Here is a 20090-nt window from a genome sequence, read left to right as displayed (position 1 = left end):
TTTTCGAATTTGAACTTCTATTTTGTAGACAATCATTACTCAGGAAGGTTGTTGTTGGAATTACAACCGTGATGCAGAAAAGAGAAAAGTGTCTAATAGGGACATTTACTGAGAAGAGATTAGAAATATCCTGAATTAAAGGAAATGATGCATTTCTGTATTTGTATCGAGGCCCTGGCTAGTTGTCCTCAGTCTACAAATCCAGCCTGCCTCGGCTTTCCTTAGGAGCAATTCCCTGTTTCCACCTCTTTTTGGGGCCTGCACATGTTCTATAACATGGAACCAGATATTTCTTTCATTAGGGTGGTTTTCTTGTATATGTGTCGCTACAGGGTATTTGGCATCAATATTGCGTATTGCCCTAATATGTTCTTGAACTCTTGTTTTAAGGCATCTGATACTGCTGCCTATGTAGATTTTATTACATGCACATCCCAGAGCATACACCGTATGGGTGGTTTTGCAATTAGAGAAAGACCTGATTTCATATTCTTTTTTAGTGTTATATTGAAATTTCAACTTTTTATTCAAACCGAATTGACAAACGGCACAGTTCCTGCAGACATAGAAACCTGCTGGTTTCGTTGTTAACCAAGCGGCATTGCTTACAGTCTTTTCCACCGATACATAACTAGGGCATAGCATCTTTTTTTAATTTTCTCCTCTTTTGTATACCACTCAGGGTTTAGATGATACTGTACCAGGTGGCATGTTACCAGATGCAATTAGGTGCCGATTTTTTCGTAGAATGTTATAAACATGGTTACTATATAGATCGAATTTAGTTATGAACAAAACTTCATCATTTCCTTTCTCTCTTTTAACTTTCTTCGCACTACCCTTCAAAGTGATGCTACGATTTACAGTTTTGATTCTTGACTCAGCTTTATTCAAACAGTCTTCATTATATCCTCTCTTTTTAAAAGCATTTTTCATTAACCTGACGTGTTTTTGGAAATTGTTCTCCTGACTACAGTTACGGCGGGCTCTAGTCATCTCACCAAAGGGTATAGCATTTATAGTTCCCTTAGGATGTGCGCTATCAGCATGCAGAATGCTGTTGCATGCTGTTGGTTTGCTAAAGATGTCGCTTTCAATTTTATTCCCATTGACATATAACTTTAAATCCAAGAAGTCAATAGATTCCCTGGAGTAATTCATGGTCAGTTTTACATTGAACCGATTATCATTAAGATAATTAAAATATGCCCTTAATTCAGCTATTTCACCATTCCACAGCATCAGAATGTCATCGATGTATCTTCCATAGAAGATGATGTTATCATTCCATGGTTTCGACCCGATCCCCCAGGCATACTCCGTCTCATACAGGCCCATGAAAAGGCCTGCATAGGACGGAGCAAACCTGGATCCCATCGCCGTACCCTGTTTCTGCAGGAACCACTCTCCATTATGGAGAAATGCATTCATTTCAAGAATCATGTGTGTCATTTCTAACAGCATCAGAGTATGTTCCAGATTTGTCGCACTGCGTTTGTACAAAAAGTGTCTCACAGCCTCTATACCACAATCACTTTTAATGCATGTGTATAGACTCTCTACGTCTAAAGTGACGAAGAGAAGATCTTGGCTGTCCCAGGTAAAGTCCTCTAGTTTGCTTAAGACATCCCCACTGTCCTTGAGATAGGACGGCAAGTTTTTGACAAAAGGTTGGAGGTATCCGTCCACGAACTCTGAGAGTCATTCTGTGGGTCCACCATTCCCAGATATTATTGGTCTCCCTGGTGGAAACCCACCTCCCCCCTTGTGGATCTTGGGTAGAATATATAGGCACGGAAAGCGAGAATCATGGGCTTGCAGATATTTGTATTCTGTATCCGAAAGTAGGCAGGATTCATGCCAGTCTTTTAAGGCAGCATTGATGTTTTGTTCAATTTTTTTGATTGGATTGTCATTTAATTTAATATAACAGTCTGTTTGTCTTAATTGCCTGTCTATTTCCTTAAGATAATCAGTTCTATTCATGATGACAATGTTTCCTCCTTTGTCTGCTTTCCGTATAGTTATTGTGGGATCATCTCGCAACCCAGTCAATATCTCTCTCTCTTTTTTAGTTACATTATTATCATGTTTGCAGTGTGAATGAAACATATGCTTATCCTCTAGTTTGTGAATTTCTTGAGTTACCCTATCATGAAACTCATCAATGAAGGTGTCCTGTGGTCTTAGTGGTAGCAACTTAGACTGTACCCTTAGGCCACTATCGAGAGAGACATCCTCAACTATTACTAGGGATTTAGCAGTTTCAGTAATGTCTACATACTCGTCTTCCTCATCCAAAGTAGAGATTAGATGGGTGACATTTAGATCGGCAATTGACATTTCAGTAATATATGGATTAGATGGAACATTCTGCACACTTTTCTGATGCTCAAAGTATTTCTTTAATCTTAGTTTTCTTGTAAACTTGAATAAATCAACATGTAAATCAACAAAATTACACGTGTTGGACACACAAAAATTCAAGCCCTTCAGTAACAACGTTTCCTCATTCACAGTCAGTATTCTGTCTTAAGCAAACTAGAGGACTTTACCTGGGACAGCCAAGATCTTCTCTTCGTCACTTTAGACGTAGAGAGTCTACACACATGCATTAAAAGTGATTGTGGTATAGAGGCTGTGAGACACTTTTTGTACAAACGCAGTGCGACAAATCTGGAACATACTCTGATGCTGTTAGAAATGACACGCATGATTCTTGAAATGAACGCATTTCTCCATAATGGAGAGTGGTTCCTGCAGAAACAGGGTACGGCCATGGGATCCAGGTTTGCTCCGTCCTATGCAGGCCTTTTCATGGGCCTGTATGAGACGGAGCATGCCTGGGGGATCGGGTCGAAACCATGGAATGATAACATCATCTTCTATGGAAGATACATCGATGACATTCTGATGCTGTGGAATGGTGAAATAGCTGAATTAAGGGCATATTTTAATTATCTTAATGATAATCGATTCAATGTAAAACTGACCATGAATTACTCCAGGGAATCTATTGACTTCTTGGATTTAAAGTTATATGTCAATGGGAATAAAATCGAAAGCGATATCTTTAGCAAGCCGACAGCATGTAACAGCATTCTACATGCAGATAGCGCACATCCTAAGGGAACTATAAATGCTATACCCTTTGGTGAGATGACTAGAGCCCGCCGTAACTGTAGTCAGGAGAACAATTTCCAAAAACACGTCAGGTTAATGAAAATGCTTTTAAAGAGAGAGGATATAATGAAGACTGTTTGAATAAAGCTGAGTCAAGAATCAAAACTGTAAATCGTAGCACCACTTTGAAGGGTAGTGCGAAGAAAGCTAAAAGAGAGAAAGGAAATGATGAAGTTTTGTTCATAACTAAATTCGATCTATATAGTAACCATGTTTATAACATTCTACGAAAAAATTGGCACCTAATTGCATCTGTTAACATGCCACCTGGTACAGTATCATCTAAACCCAGAGTGGTATACAAAAGAGGAGAAAATTTAAAAAAGATGCTATGCCCTAGTTATGTAACGGTGGAAAAGACTGTAAGCAATGCCGCTTGGTTAACAACGAAACCAGCAGGTTTCTATGTCTGCGGGAGCTGTACCGTTTGTCAATTCGGTTTGAATAAAAAGTTGAAATTTCAATAGAACACTAAAAAAGAATATGAAATCAGGTCTTTCTCTAATTGCAATACCACCCATATGGTGTATGCTCTGGGATGTGCATGTAATAAAATCTACATAGGCAGCAGTATCAGATGCCTTAAAACAAGAGTTCAAGAACATATTAGGGCAATACGCAATATTGATGCCAAATACCCTGTAGCGACACATATACAAGAAAACCACCCTAATGAAAGAAATATCTGGTTCCATGTTATAGAACATGTGCAGGCCCCAAAAAGAGGTGGAAACAGGGAATTGCTCCTAAGGAAAGCCGAGGCAGGCTGGATTTGTAGACTGAGGACAACTAGCCAGGGCCTCAATACAAATACAGAAATGCATCATTTCCTTTAATTCAGGATATTTCTAATCTCTTCTCAGTAAATGTCCCTATTAGACACTTTTCTCTTTTCTGCATCACAGTTGTAATTCCAACAACAACCTTCCTGAGTAATGATTGTCTACAAAATAGAAGTTCAAATTCGAAAATAATTTTTTAAATTCCAATATTAGTATTATTCTTAAATACTTTCTTTCCTTTATTAATTTTCCCCTTAAGTATGAGTTACCGTACACTTATTATATAGGACTTGAAAATGCTTCAATTAATATATGACATGATGATTGCAGTACATTGTACTATGGCGCCCTTATTAGAATCTACCCACAAACATATCCGCTAATATGTTATTTCATCTCACTTGTTAACTCTAATGTGTATACATTATGAGATGGCGCCAATGTCAATCTTAAGAAATTGGGCTGATATCACCAATAACCGCGAGCAATATACATTAAAAGATGGCGCCCGGTTTACTTCCCATCTCTTGTGTAAACCCGAGGGATTACACATCACGAGATGGCGCCCAAAGTTGAGCTCCAAGAAATTGGGCTGACGGCATCAACAAACGCGAGTGCCGTCAAGACCTTAAAAGATGGCGCCTGTAAACCATGTTTTTTATCTAAACTCGATCCCAAACCATCATGGCGCTCATATACGAGCTGCCGTGTTTATATCAAATAAAGGTATACATCTGTCAAGAAAATCCGGTATGTTTAAAAAAATGATCATATTACCCATAGTATGATGACCTATGAGAATAGACACGACAAAAGTTTTTCTCCCATTTTTTCAAAACTTCCATGGTAAATGTGGTCGAGCGATACTGTAATTTATGAGACGATTTTTTAGTGTTATATTACCACTTTAATTCGTACTCAGCTCGACTATGTAAAACGATTAGTTTTTTATTGATATAATCGGGACGCCTAAGATGGCGCTTGTCTAAACTTGACTGACGCGCTCTCCTACCCCTACAGCCCAAATAAGCTTCAGGTGCTAGTAATTTACCAATTTTAATCACTATATAAAGACGCAATTTTCTCTGTGATTTAGACATCACACGAGAAGACGGCACGCGATGGAGCCGGCCTGATCTATATTCACAAGTAAGTTAAAAGCCGTCAGTACAGCTCTCTCCAAAATCGGAATGATGTCCCACTGTGGTTATTTTCGAGATAACATTGGGATTATTGTCACCAAACTTTGCTGTTTTTATAAAAATATTGGAGCCTTAACAGCACGCTCTTCAGGGGCTTTAGCTGATATACTGATGTGGGATGCGATGTTACAACATGGCGGCTCTTGTTACCCACATTTTGATTTGACGAGTAGCTTTCCTGGAATACAGAATTCTCCCAAAACATGGGAGTGGTAAAAAATGGGAGATAGATTTAGTTCCTCTAAGATATATCATGGGTGTCATTAATAAAATCAACCATTAGACGCTGGGTATTGAGCCTTTTACATATACTGACTAGAATGTTAATACATTTTGAAATAATGTAGGATCAGGACATGGGGTTCTCTCTTTGTCAATAAAGATATGTTTAGATGCCAAGCAAAACGTTGGCAAGTATGATTTTTATGCCACAAGATAGCCTAGGCATTTTATTTAATGCAGCTATAGCTATAGACAAAGGCTCTTAGCATTTCTTTTTTCGTCTTTTCAGATTCTTGCTATTGGGCTATCTGACCCATACTGTACAAAACCTAATGAAATTGGAATGTCTCTTCACATAATAAACGGTAGGCATTCAAATCTGAGGTAATACTCGTGAAATCAATAGTCACATAATATGTGAAATATTAATATGGCTTCAAATCCCTTATTTTAGAATAAATCTGATTTTAAACTGGAGTCTCCTCTGGATGGAATTACAGTTACTTGACCAAAATTAAGAAGAGCTCACTCCAATTGGTAAGCCAACTCTATAGGTTTTACACTGTTAAACCGTCCCCATATAGATTCTTGATTCAACCCGGGTACACCCCTAGTGTTTCCAACCGTCCAGCATGTATCATACATGATATCTACCCACCCACAGTTCCTAGAATTATGAGGTTGATAGGCCCACCACCTCCCAGATTATTTAGGTTATGTAATTAAGCAAGTAGCAGAGTTTAATGTATAATAATGTGTTTCCAATATGTGCTTTTGGTAAATTTGTAAATAGGTGTTAACATTGTGTAAATAGATGATATTTAAGTAATTGGAACTCAACAGGGTTTGGCACAACATATTTTTTACAAACCGCCACAATATTGAGGTTGTGGTTCCTTTTAACGTGTTGTAATTGAGATGTGAAAAATTAATGTTTTGTATTACATTCCGTGTATATATTTTAATTGTGTGTATATGTGTATATATATTGTTTGTAGCCCTGAAGAAGTCCGTGGAGGACGAAACGCGTTGGCTACTGGATTGAAGAAATGAATAAAGATTAAAACTTCAAAAAAACATCTGAAGACTCTGCTACCCAACTCATTTAATATTTTTTGACTTGTGTTGAATGATTATTTGTGTAACAAATCTCTAAAATACTGACGTGTGTGCTGGATCAATTGCTAAAAAATTGTTTGCTAGAACAAGTTTCTTGTTTTAGGAGATCTAGGGAAAGGAATCTCCGATCCGTGTCGCCACACAACAAACAGGGCATTATACAGGATAGGTGCAATTGTGCTGTAAACCCCATTTCCCATCCTTTTTCATTTGTCTAATTTGGGTTTGATTAGCACTATCCGCCATATTACTCATATTTGACAAAAATGGATTTTGACTATAAGAGAGAGGAAATGTTGAGGGATCTATTTAAATCTAAAGAACCCAACACTAATGTCACCAATAAAGTAACTTCTAAAAATGAGGGCCTAAAAGAAAAATTTTACAGATTAGAGAAACTAAAAAAGCAGGAACTCGCCAAATGGTGGGATGATGCGACCCTGCGAAAATACATAGAGAACAAAAAGGTGCCACGTGGCTTACGCATCTTGATCTTCCCTAATTATGAAGATTTAGAACAGGACCTGCTAGATGATTGGAAGGAAGGACTTTATGACGCCTCCTATCGCATGATGAGAATACTGATTGTTAATGCGGAAAGAAAGGTCAGTAAAATAAAAGAAGAAATATCTAAACTAGAAAAGGAAATCTCAGATATGAATTTAAAAGATGCCACAACAAAAAATTATGAGATTCTAAAGACAGAACTGGCTGCCTATCAAATTTATCTAAAGGAAAAGAAAATGAAAAAGATACAGAGGGATGAAAAGGATTATGCTAATGGCAGAATCTTTACCTTTTCAAAAAAATATGATGACATAACCCCTAAGACCAATCAGAATGATAACTCTCATGCCAAGACGATGAGTTTTTCCTCAAGCAGCACGTCCCTTTCCTCAGTTGATAGTGATCCTGGGGAGGGCACAAGTAAACAAACAGCGCCCACCTCCTCTGCTTCCTCTCATTTTTTAAGGGAAGTCCAAAGATACAGACTTGGCAACAAAAAGAAAAGCCAAAATTCAGAATCAGAAGGGGAGGGAAGAAACATAAAGCAAGGCGTTCAAACCAGGCAGCAGAGCAGGACAAACATGAAGAAATAACTGATGATGTAGAGCCAAATGTAGCACAGAAAGCATTAAGTATTGTTAATCTATCTGACAGAATATTGACTGTGAATAAGGAAACGTTGTTACTGAAGGGCTTGAATTTTTGTGTGTCCAACACTTGTAATTTTGTTGATTTACATGTTGATTTATTCAAGTTTACAAGAAAACTAAGATTAAAGAAATACTTTGAACATCAGAAAAGTGTGCAGAATTTTCCATCTAATCCATGTATTACCGAAATGTCAATTGCCGATCTAAATGTCACCCATCTAATCTCTACTCTGGATGAGGAAGACGAGAATGTAGACATTACTGAAACTGCTAAATCCCTAGAAATAGTTGAGGATGTCTCTCTCGATAGTGGCCTAAGGGTACAGTCTAAGTTCCTACCACTAAGACCACAGGACACCTTCATTGATGAGTTTCATGATAGGGTAACTCAAGAAATTCACAAACTAGAGGATAAGCATATGTTTCATTCACACTGCAAACATGATAATAATGTAACTAAAAAAGAGAGAGAGATATTGACTGGGTTGCGAGATGATCCCACAATAACTATACGGGAAGCAGACAAAGGAGAAAACTTTGTCATCATGAATAGAACTGATTATCTTAAGGAAATAGACAGGCAATTAAGACAAAAAGACTGTTATATTAAATTAAATGACAATCCAATCAAAAAAATTGAACAAAACATCAATGCTGCCTTAAAAGACTGGCATGAATCCTGCCTACTTTCGGATACAGAATACAAATATCTGCAAGCCCATGATTCTCGCTTTCCGTGCCTATATATTCTACCCAAGATCCACAAGGGGGGAGGTGGGTTTCCACCAGGGAGACCAATAATATCTGGGAATGGTGGACCCACAGAACGACTCTCAGAGTTCGTGGACGGATACCTCCAACCTTTTGTCAAAAACTTGCCGTCCTATCTCAAGGACAGTGGGGATGTCTTAAGCAAACTAGAGGACTTTACCTGGGACAGCCAAGATCTTCTCTTCGTCACTTTAGACGTAGAGAGTCTATACACATGCATTAAAAGTGATTGTGGTATAGAGGCTGTGAGACACTTTTTGTACAAACGCAGTGCGACAAATCTGGAACATACTCTGATGCTGTTAGAAATGACACACATGATTCTTGAAATGAATGCATTTCTCCATAATGGAGAGTGGTTCCTGCAGAAACAGGGTACGGCGATGGGATCCAGGTTTGCTCCGTCCTATGCAGGCCTTTTCATGGGCCTGTATGAGACGGAGTATGCCTGGGGGATCGGGTCGAAACCATGGAATGATAACATCATCTTCTATGGAAGATATATCGATGACATTCTGATGCTGTGGAATGGTGAAATAGCTGAATTAAGGGCATATTTTAATTATCTTAGTGATAATCGGTTCAATGTAAAACTGACCATGAATTACTCCAGGGAATCTATTGACTTCTTGGATTTAAAGTTATATGTCTATGGGAATAAAATCGAAAGCAACATCTTTAGCAAACCGACAGCATGTAACAGCATTCTACATGCTGATAGCGCACATCCTAAGGGAACTATAAATGCTATACCCTTTGGTGAGATGACTAGAGCCCGCCGTAACTGTAGTCAGGAGAACAATTTCCAAAAAAACGTCAGGTTAATGAAAAATGCTTTTAAAGAGAGAGGATATAATGAAGACTGTTTGAATAAAGCTGAGTCAAGAATCAAAACTGTAAATCTTAGCACCACTTTGAAGGGTAGTGCGAAGAAAGCTAAAAGAGAGAAAGGAAATGATGAAGTTTTGTTCATAACTAAATTCAATCTATATAGTAACCATGTTTATAACATTCAACGAAAAAATTGCCACCTAATTGCATCTGGTAACATGCCACCTGGTACAGTATCATCTACACCCAGAGTGGTATACAAAAGAGGAGAAAATTTAAAAAAGATGCTATGCCCTAGTTATGTAACAGTGGAAAAGACTGTAAGCAATGCTGCTTGGTTAACAACGAACCAGCAGGTTTCTATGTCTGCAGGAACTGTACCGTTTGTCAATTCGGTTTGAATAAAAAGTTGAAATTTCAATATAACACTAAAAAAGAATATGAAATCGGGTCTTTCTCTAATTGCAATACCACCCATACGGTGTATGCTCTGGGATGTGCATGTAATAAAATCTACATAGGCAGCAGTATCAGATGCCTTAAAACAAGAGTTCAAGAACATATTAGGGCAATACGCAATATTGATGCCAAATACCCTGTAGCGACACATATACAAGAAAACCACCCTAATGAAAGAAATATCTGGTTCCATGTTATAGAACATGTGCAGGCCCCAAAAAGAGGTGGAAACAGGGAATTGCTCCTAAGGAAAGCCGAGGCAGGCTGGATTTGTAGACTGAGGACAACTAGCCAGGGCCTCAATACAAATACAGAAATGCATCATTTCCTTTAATTCAGGATATTTTTAATCTCTTCTCAGTAAATGTCCCTATTAGACACTTTTCTCTTTTCTGCATCACGGTTGTTTTCCAACAACAACCTTCCTGAGTAATGATTGTCTACAAAATAGAAGTTCAAATTCGAAAAGAATTTTTTAAATTCCAATATTAGTATTATCTTGGCATTTGAATCACCCTCTATTACAAATAATTTGCAACTTGCACTTTCTTTTACATTTTTTTGATTTGTATAATACTTATTCTTAAATACTTTCTTTCCTTTATTAATTTTCCCCTTAAGTATGAGTTGCCGTACACTTATTATATGGGACTTGAAAATGCTTCAATTAATATATGACATGATGATTGCAGTATATTGTACTATGGCGCCCTTATTTGAATCTACCTGTATGTGGAGTCCCCCAAGGTTCCTCACTTTCCCCTCTTCTGTTTAATTTATACATCTACGCTCTTATTTTTATGTTACAGCAGCTTGAGGTCACGGTGTTCAATTACGCCGATGACCTCCAGCTAATCTTTAACCTTTCCCACTCTTCCTCATCTTCCCTGAATGTCCAATCCGTCATGTTGTTCATCCAGGATTGGATGAACTGCAACCACCTCAAACTCAACCCAGACAAGACGGAGTTAGTCTTGACCGGAGGTGGTTGCAGTCCCTGGTCCCCTTCCCACTGGCCCCTTTCACTTGTTGTCCCCCCGCTCCATGTACCCAAGGTCAAAACCCTTGGTATTTTCCTTAACTCTTCACTCTCCGTTCACTCAGAGGTCAATTCGGTTGTTTCCTCCTGCTTTTTTCCCCTTAGAACCATCAGGAAGATCTCTCGCTTTTTCTCTCTACCTGCCCTCAAGATCATAGTGATGGCTATGGTGCTCTCGCCCCTTGACTATGGGAACATCATTTACAATGGCGCCCCAGCCTACGCCATTCACCGTCTGCAGCTCGTGCAGAACCAGGCCGCCCGCCTGATTCACGGCCTGCCCAAATTCCACCGAGCCACTCCCTTACTGCAGGCTCGACACTGGCTGCCGGTGAAAGAGCGAGCCTTGTTCAAGCTGGGCTGTACCACCTTTCAGGCCAAAATGGGCACCGCTCCGGAGTTCATTTGCTCCGCCATCAAGCCCTACACGCCGGGTAGAGCGCTTCGATCCACCTATCAGGCCCTGCTAATTACCCCCCGTTTCAGAAAGAAAAAGGCGGGTGGAACAAAATTTGCAGTTCTCGCTCCTGCGTTCTGGAACTCCCTTCCGACGGAACTCCGTATGACATCCTCTTACATCGAGTTCCGTAAAGGCCTTAAAACTCTGCTCTTCTTCCGTGCCTACAATGTCTAGACTCCCTCCGCTCCTGCTGTCTCCTCGCAAATCCAAAAGCGCCAAGAAACCGCGTGGTAGAAGTGCGCTATACAAATGTTTTTAAATTCAAATTTAAATTCAAATACAAACATATCCGCTAATATGGCATTTCATCTCACTTGTTAACTCTAATGTGTATACATTATGAGATGGCGCCAATGTCAAGCTTAAGAAATTGGGCTGATAGCACCAATAACCGCGAGCAATATACATTAAAAGATGGCGCCCGGTTTACTTCCCATCTCTTGTGTAAACCCGAGGGATTACACATCACGAGATGGCGCCCAAAGTTGAGCTCCAAGAAATTGGGCTGACGGCATCAACATACGGGAGTGCCGTCAAGACCTTAAAAGATGGCGCCTGTAAACTATGTTTTTTATCTAAACTCAATCCCAAACCATCATGGCGCTCAAATACGAGCTGCCGTGTTTATATCAAATAAAGGTATACATCTGTCAAGAAAATCCGGTATGTTTAAAAAAATGATCATATTACCCATAGTATGATGACCCTTGAGAATAGACACGACAAAAGTTTTTCTTCCCATTTTTTCAAAACTTCCATGGTAAATGTGGTCGAGCGATACTGTAATTTATGAGACGATTTTTTAGTGTTATATTACCACTTTAATTCGTACTCAGCTCGACTCTATGTAAAACGATTAGTTTTTTATTGATATAATCGGGACGCCTAAGATGGCGCTCGTCTAAACTTGACTGACCCGCTCTCCTACCCCTACAGCCCAAATAAGCTTCAGGTGCTAGTAATTTACCAATTTTAATCACTATATAAAGACGCAATTTTCTCTGTGATTTAGACATCACACGAGAAGACGCCACGCAATGGAGCCGGCCTGATCTATATTCACAAGTAAGTTAAAAGCCGTCAGTACAGCTCTCTCCAAAATCGGAATGATGTCCCACTGTGGTTATTTTCGAGATAACATTGGGATTATTGTCACCAAACATTGCTGTTTTTATAAAAATATTGGAGCCTTAACAGCACGCTCTTCAGGGGCTTTAGCTGATATACTGATGTGGGATGCGATGTTACAACATGGCGGCTCTTGTTCCCCACATTTTGATTTGACGAGTAGCTTTCCTGGAATACAGAATTCTCCCAAAACATGGGAGTGGTAAAAAATGGGAGATAGATTTAGTTCCTCTAAGATATATCATGGGTGGCATTAATAAAATCAACCATTAGACGCTGGGTATTGAGCCTTTTACATATACTGACTAGAATGTTAATACATTTTGAAATAATGTAGGATCAGGACATGGGGTTCTCTCTTTGTCAATAAAGATATGTTTAGATGCCAAGCAAAACGTTGGCAAGTATGATTTTTATGCCACAAGATAGCCTAGGCATTTTATTTAATGCAGCTATAGCTATAGACAAAGGATCTTAGCATTTCTTTTTTTCGTCTTTTCAGATTCTTGCTATTGGGCTATCTGACCCATACTGTACAAAACCTAATGAAATTGGAATGTCTCTTCACATAATAAACGGTAGGCATTCAAATCTGAGGTAATACTCGTGAAATCAATAGTCACATAATATGTGAAATATTAATATGGCTTCAAATCCCTTATTTTAGAATAAATCTGATTTTAAACTGGAGTCTCCTCTGGATGGAATTACAGTTACTTGACCAAAATTAAGAAGAGCTCACTCCAATTGGTAAGCCAACACTATAGTTTTTACACTGTTAAACCGTCCCCATATAGATTCTCGATTCAACCCGGGTACACCCCTAGTGTTTCCAACCGTCCAGCATGTATCCTACATGATATCTACCCACCCACAGTTCCTAGAATTATGAGGTTGATAGGCCCACCACCTCCCAGATTATTTAGGTTATGTAATTAAGCAAGTAGCAGAGTTTAATGTATAATAATGTGTTTCTAATATGTGCTTTTTGGTAAATTTGTAAATAGGTGTTAACATTGTGTAAATAGATGATATTTAAGTAATTGGAACTCAACAGGGTTTGGCACAAAATATTTTTTACAAACCGCCACAAGATTGAGGTTGTGGTTCCTTTTAACGTGTTGTTAGTAATTGAGATGTGAAAAATTAATGTTTTGTATTACATTCCTTGTATATATTTTAATTGTGTGTATATGTGTATATATATTGTTTGTAGCCCTGAAGAAGTCCGTGGAGGACGAAACGCGTTGGACACTGGATTGAAGAAATGAATAAAGATTAAAACTTCAAAAAAACATCTGAAGACTCTGCTACCCAACTCATTTAATATTTTTTGACTTGTGTTGAATGATTATTTGTGTAACAAATCTCTAAGGGCCATATGTATCATACTATCGTTTTGCGAATTCCAAATAGCGAATTTTAAGGAATCGCTATTTGGAAATCGCAAAACGGTATGTATGTAAATAATCGCTATTTTTTAGCGATTTCCAATATTTCCTTATTTGCGAATTCGCAAGTTGCGAATTCGCAAATAAGGAATACATCCCATTCATTTCTAAGGGCCTCTTGGCCCATAGAAATGAAAGGCAAAATTGCGATTAGCAATTTGCTAATCGCAAATTTTGCGAATTTTCCAGGGTGCAGGGGTGTCTCAAGAACACCGTGCTGCACCCCTGAAAATGACATGTGTGCGCATATGGCGCACATACATGCCCAAAGGGCATGTATGAGCGTCACATGGCACCTTTTGTTTTTAAAAAAAATGCTTTTTTAAAAGAATTCGCAATTTACCACCAACTACAAGTTGGTGGTAATTTGCGACATCTTATTCCAAAATCGCAATTTTTAAATATTTCATACATATCATTTAGGAAATCGCATTTTGCGATTTCCTAAATGCTTGTGCAATGTTAAGGAATCGCAACATTAGCGATTCCTTAACATTTGCGATGCGATAATTTCATACATCGCATTTCACGTTTTTCTTGTCGCAAACGCTGCAAATTTCCGATTCGCAGCGTTTGCGACAAGAAAAACGCTTCATACATATGGCCCTAAAATACTGACGTGTGTGCTGGATCAATTGATAAAAAATTGTTTGCTAGAACAAGTTTCTTGTCTTAGGAGATCTAGGGAAAGGAATCTCCGATCCGTGTCACCACACAACAAACAGGGCATTATAGAGGATAGGTGCAATTGTGCTGTAAACCCCATTTCCCATCCTTTTTCATTATACTAATTTTCAACACTAATCCTTTATGGGTTCCGGAGTGGCGTGCTACTCGCCAGAAAAGCGCTTCAAAACCCATCAGGGGTAACAAGTGCTATATGAATGCAAATCTTTCTTCCCCTTTTATCCCTCCGCTATCCTTCTCACTCCAAGTAACAGACTAATATCCACCACTGAAATGACCTCATAGTTCACCATATTAATTCACCACTAATCCTTTATAGGCTTCCTGAATAGCGTGCGTCAACAAGCGATAAATACATACAAACCTTTGTCCTCCTCTATCCTTCTGCTATCATTCCAAAACCAAAAAACTGACTAACCTAGCCACCAGTAAAAAATGTACTTGCATGTTTCACTATATAATTCAACACTAATTCTCTATGGGTCCCGGAGTAGCGTGCCAATCGCCGAAAAAGAGCTTCGACGCCTCGTCAGGGGTAGTAAGCACTATATAAATGCAATTACAATACAATACAACTTAAAGTTCAAGAATTCCTCATGCCGGTTCACAAGCAGTCGATATTTTTAAGACAAGAAGGCAATAATGATTCTCGACCACAGTGCAAAATAGGAGTCGCAGAATCATATAGAGGTTCTTAACTTCTTCAGAACTCTCAAACCATTATGGCAACGATTGAAAGGATTACGCTACTTACCCTGTAAGCATCTGTTCTTGGCATGTAGTGCTGTAGAATCACATGCTCTTCATACTCCTGCCATCTAGTGTTGGGTCCAAATGTGTGCAAGTTGTTTGTCTTAAAAAAAGTATTTCGAGTTCCAAGGCAAAGTGACTCCTTCTCTTGGTGATAATGCGCTTGGGCATAGACTCCACTGTAGGATTATTTTCCAGCAGGAAGGTGAGAATGGAGTGTGAATAGGTATCAGTAGAGAGATGTCCATGGGGCGTGGCCTGCAGGGGCAAGATGGTGGAAGCGTTCTAACACCTATCCGCAACTCATCCTCATTAGCTGATCAAATACTGAGCTAAGGAGCACCATCTAGATGAGCACAGTACAACGTCTTCCAACCTCAACCCCTGGACTACTACTGTGAAGAGAACCAAGCTACTGTGCTCAGATAGCCATTGGTATCAGCTGCCTGCCTATGGCTGGAGGTGAGGCACGGTGGGAAACTGCGAGTGGGAGGGAGTGATAGCGAGCTGCGGTCTGCGCTGATGCTGGGGGATGCAGCGGTGAGATTAGGGGTGGAGGCCGTAGCTACTGTGGGACTGTCCGAGCCCTGACTGTGAGATACGGCCAAGTGGCCCTTGAAGCTGCAGAAGCTGGGCTGAGTAGGAGAGGGCTGCGGTTGGGGTCCTATTGAGGAGTGCAACAACCTGGGGCTGGACGCCGTCTCCTCTCCTGCTTGCTCCACACGCTGCACACCTCAGCCGGGATTAGCGGGGGCTCTCTGGCCTCGACCAAAGACAACATGCTTGTCAATTTTTGGGACAGTGGGGGCTGGGGCCAGAAATGCAGCAGCCTTTCACTGGTTGGAAGCAGAGCGGCTACAGGGCGATACTGGAGCCCACAACTGCAGCCTGGACGAGCCTTGAGGTGGGTCTCGGTCTAGAGGGCAGCCCCTCTTCCCTGATGGCTATGGAACTACAGAACGTGCAGCCGGGGATTGAGGAGGCTCTGCTGCCACACCTGGTGCACTTCTCATCACAGGCTGCCCAATCAGTGGAGCTGCAGATCACAGTACTAAGGCCCTGTAAGTAGGTGTTGTGGCACTTGCAGCTTCTTGTGGGATCCCCTTGGAACGATCCGGCTGGTGGGGGCCTAGATTTCGCTCTTATACTGGGCCCCCTCCGGGTGAGTAGACATTGGAGCGATCTTCCTAAGTGGATAAACACTTGTTTTCCCATGGCATCTATCACATGGCAAATATTCCCCCTCAATGCACATTACGTGACTTTGCTCCCCCACTGCTTGGTATGGTGCTGGACACCGCTGTATAAGACTGCCTTCACAGCACTGCACTCGCATACAATAGTACTGTGTGAGAAAGTGCCATCTTTCTTTCATTGGTATGCCCCCACTTTTTTTCTGAACTGCTGATGCCCACAAACCCACTGCCCTGGCATAAATCAGTCACCCCTCTAGCTGGGTGCCAGTGGTGTGGGCACAGGTGCATGAACCCTGTGCCCCTACAGTACCCCAGGCCATTCCTGGGCACTGTAAGTGCAGTGATGCCATTAAGAGTATATGGTGCTGGGAGGTCGGCATTACGAACTTCACAGCACCATAATGGCTACACTGAAGACTGACAAGTTTGGTATCAAACTTCTCAGCACATAAAACCCGCACTGATGCCAGTGTGGGATTTATTGTAAAATGCACCCCAGAGGGCATCTTAGAGATGCCCCTGAAACCTAACCTACAATCCACAATCCACGTCTGGACTGAAAGGCTGCCCAGGCTGCCACATAGCCAACATGTTGCTGGGCCCCTGGGTGGAGAGCCCCCGCTCTCCTGGGCCTGCAACAATGCACATCCTGGGCGAGGTGCTCGGTTTCCTCCCCCAGACTGGGCAGTGGGAAGCTTCAAAGGCATGCCACCTTTGTGAGCTTCTCCAGGCCACTTGCTGTACTCAGCAACTGGCCCCCACCAGTTCTAACCCCCACTCTGGCAGGAAGACTGGCGGGAAACCCTACGTCAGCAAGGGGGGTGGTGCCAGCCTGTGCCAACCCCACCCCTCAGGTGGGAGAGGCGAGGTGAAGCACGACCCCGGGCTCCGGACATCTTTTTTTTTTTTTTTTATTAAACAAAGCAGAGTAAGTGATCAGTTGACAATCATTAAGTACAAAATTCGACATAAAGAGCATGTATTACAGCGGTGCATTACAAGAGCGAGTTCGTGGAGGACCAGTCCTGACCATCGCCATATCAGTTGTAGGGGAACTGCAAAGTTCACCTCTAAAGACATTCCAGTGCCCCCATTTCTTATCCCAAATTTTAGGACACCCCCTGATCTTATATACAGTTTTTTCAGACAATATACATGTATCCATTGCAGCGACCCATCTGATCAGGAGTGGTTTGTTTGGCGAGCCCCATTGTATTGCTATTTCACGTTTCAATAAAAGGAAGCCCAGAGCCGCCAATTGCTGTTCCAGTGTAGTGAGATCCGTGGAGTCCCATACATTAAGGAGTCCGCCTTTTGGAGACAGAGAGATATGTTTCCCTAGGGCATCAGACATCTTACGGGCCGCTCGCTTCCAAAGGTCCTGGATCACTGGGCAGTCCCAGATAATATGATAGAACGTACCAACAAGCCCACAATTACGAAGACAAAGATCATTTGTGCGCCTACCAAGTTTGGCTAAGAGGGGAGCGGACATATATGTTCTATGCAATATCTTCAATTGTATGAGCCTGAATCTGTGATTGATAGCCGATTCGCGCGGGGACATCAGTGCCGCCTGCCATTCAGCGTCCTCCATGGCCCCGATGTCGCCCTGCCATTTGCCTCTTAGAATTTGGAAGGTGTTAGGCATGTTGTTGCATAGTTTGCGGTAAGTGCAGGAGATCGCCTTGGCCTGAAGGGGTTCTGATAATAATCTATCTTCAAGAGGTGAGGATTGTGGAAGGGAAGAGAGATCAGGGACATTAGTGAGTATGGCATGCTTGATTTGGAGGTGTAGCGGAAGGCCTCAGAGTGGGCTAGGTCATATTTCTTCTGGAGCTCTACGAAAGTCAGCAGTTTTCCCTTATGAATCATGTCACCCAGGGTGGAAATGCTGATCGTGTCCCACTTATCAAAGCCCTGGTAGTGACAGAGGGAGCCCAGTGTATGTGAGGCCCAGAGCGGAGTGGCCAGCGAGAGAGCGTCAGATCAACCAAGACGTCTATTTGCTCGGTGCCAGATTGCCAGCGTGTGTGACATCGGGCCTATGTATCGAGTGCAGGAAGGTTTACCATATAAGGCACCAAGGTAGCCCTCACGGCCCGTCTGGTATCGTTCAAGATGGAAAGCAGGGTTCGTTGGTAGACCATATAGCCAAGAGTTGGTGGCTGTCAATTGAGACGCCCAATAGTAGAGTCTAATATTTGGCAAGGCGATACCACCATCGTATCACCCCTGCGTAAGCGCGAGAAGAGCGATGTGGGGGGAGCCGCCGTCCCACAGGAGAAGGCGGAGGTCTCCCTCTAATGCAGTAAAATAAGAGTCGGAAATAGGAAATGGGCAATTTTGTAAGGCGTATAACAAGCGTGGGAGTGCAAGCATTTTAAAGAGGGCCACCCTACCTGGGAGAGACAGAGGCAGCGATCTCCAATGTGATACGTCATTATGGAGCCGTAGTAGCGGGCCCTTTAAGTTACGGTCATAGAAGACCTTGGGGTCTGGGGTAACGAAAATACCGAGGTACTTGAATCCATCCTGGGCCCCGTCAATTGAGTAACCCCTTGGAAGAGGAGGGGGTGGGCCATGTAGTCCGTATATCACTGACTTGGACCAATTGATGGAAAAGCCCAAGTACTTGCCGAAGTTGGTGATGACATGTAGGAGACTATTGATAGAGGATTTGGGGGAAGAGATATAGACAAGAATGTCGTCCGCATATAAGGAGATCTTGTCAATTGTGGCGTCATTCCACTGGAGCCCATGGATAGAGTTATCCGTTATGATCCAATGGGCCAAAGGTTCCAGGGTGAGCGCGAATAACAATGGGGAGAGGGCGCATCCCTGCCTAGTCCCTCTGGAGGGCTCCGGCCATCTTGAAGATGGGGAGCCTTGCCCAATCACAGCTAGGCTCCTGCCCCCCTCCCACAGGAGAGGAGCGGGCTAGGGGGTGTACCCACCACAGGACAGGGACCTATTGGTCCCTGCCCTTGCCCGACCTGTAACGCCCTTAAACTTAGTATTTAGGGGCACCCTGAACCTTCCTTCCTCAGATCCCGATAAGAAAAAGAAGAAAGAAGATCAAGAAGAAGAAGACCCACTGTGCAGCTGCTCACAACAGGATGACACCAACTGACTTGGCCCCAGCCCTACTGGCCTGTCGATCCTGGAACCTGCTCCTGCTTAATCCTGGTGACTCCTGCAGACAGCAACCTTGGGACCCCCGGAGGATCTGCCTGCCTTGACCCTCTTGGGACTCCCATAAGCAGAAGCTCTTCTTCAACAACCAACCCCCCTAGTGCCAGCCAGGAAGCTCAAGACCTACCCACTTTGCACTCGCCGAGCCCGGCCCGTGCCCGAGGGATCCAAGACCACGAAGAACGTCCCCCCTGCGACTGGGACCCAAAGTCCAATGCCCAAAGACCCTCCAATGAACCAGACAACGCCTGCAGCCTCAGAACCAGGGACCCCTCCAACAGCAACCAGCTGAGGGTAAGATTTCCCGACACCCAAAGACACCCCTGCACCCGGCGCCCTACGGCTCCCTGTGCCTTTCTTTGGGGTACCTACCTCTTCTCCAGGATCCCAACTTACTTCTTGAAGTGGTGGTCGCACCTGAAGAATCACCGTCCCCGAGTCTGCAGCCTCTGTTCCCT

The sequence above is a fragment of the Lissotriton vulgaris genome, chromosome 1_1 (genome assembly GCF_964263255.1).
Source record: "Lissotriton vulgaris chromosome 1_1, aLisVul1.2, whole genome shotgun sequence".
In the NCBI taxonomy this organism is placed as follows: Eukaryota; Metazoa; Chordata; class Amphibia; order Caudata; family Salamandridae; genus Lissotriton; species Lissotriton vulgaris.
Note: the sequence above shows the minus strand (reverse complement) of the source record.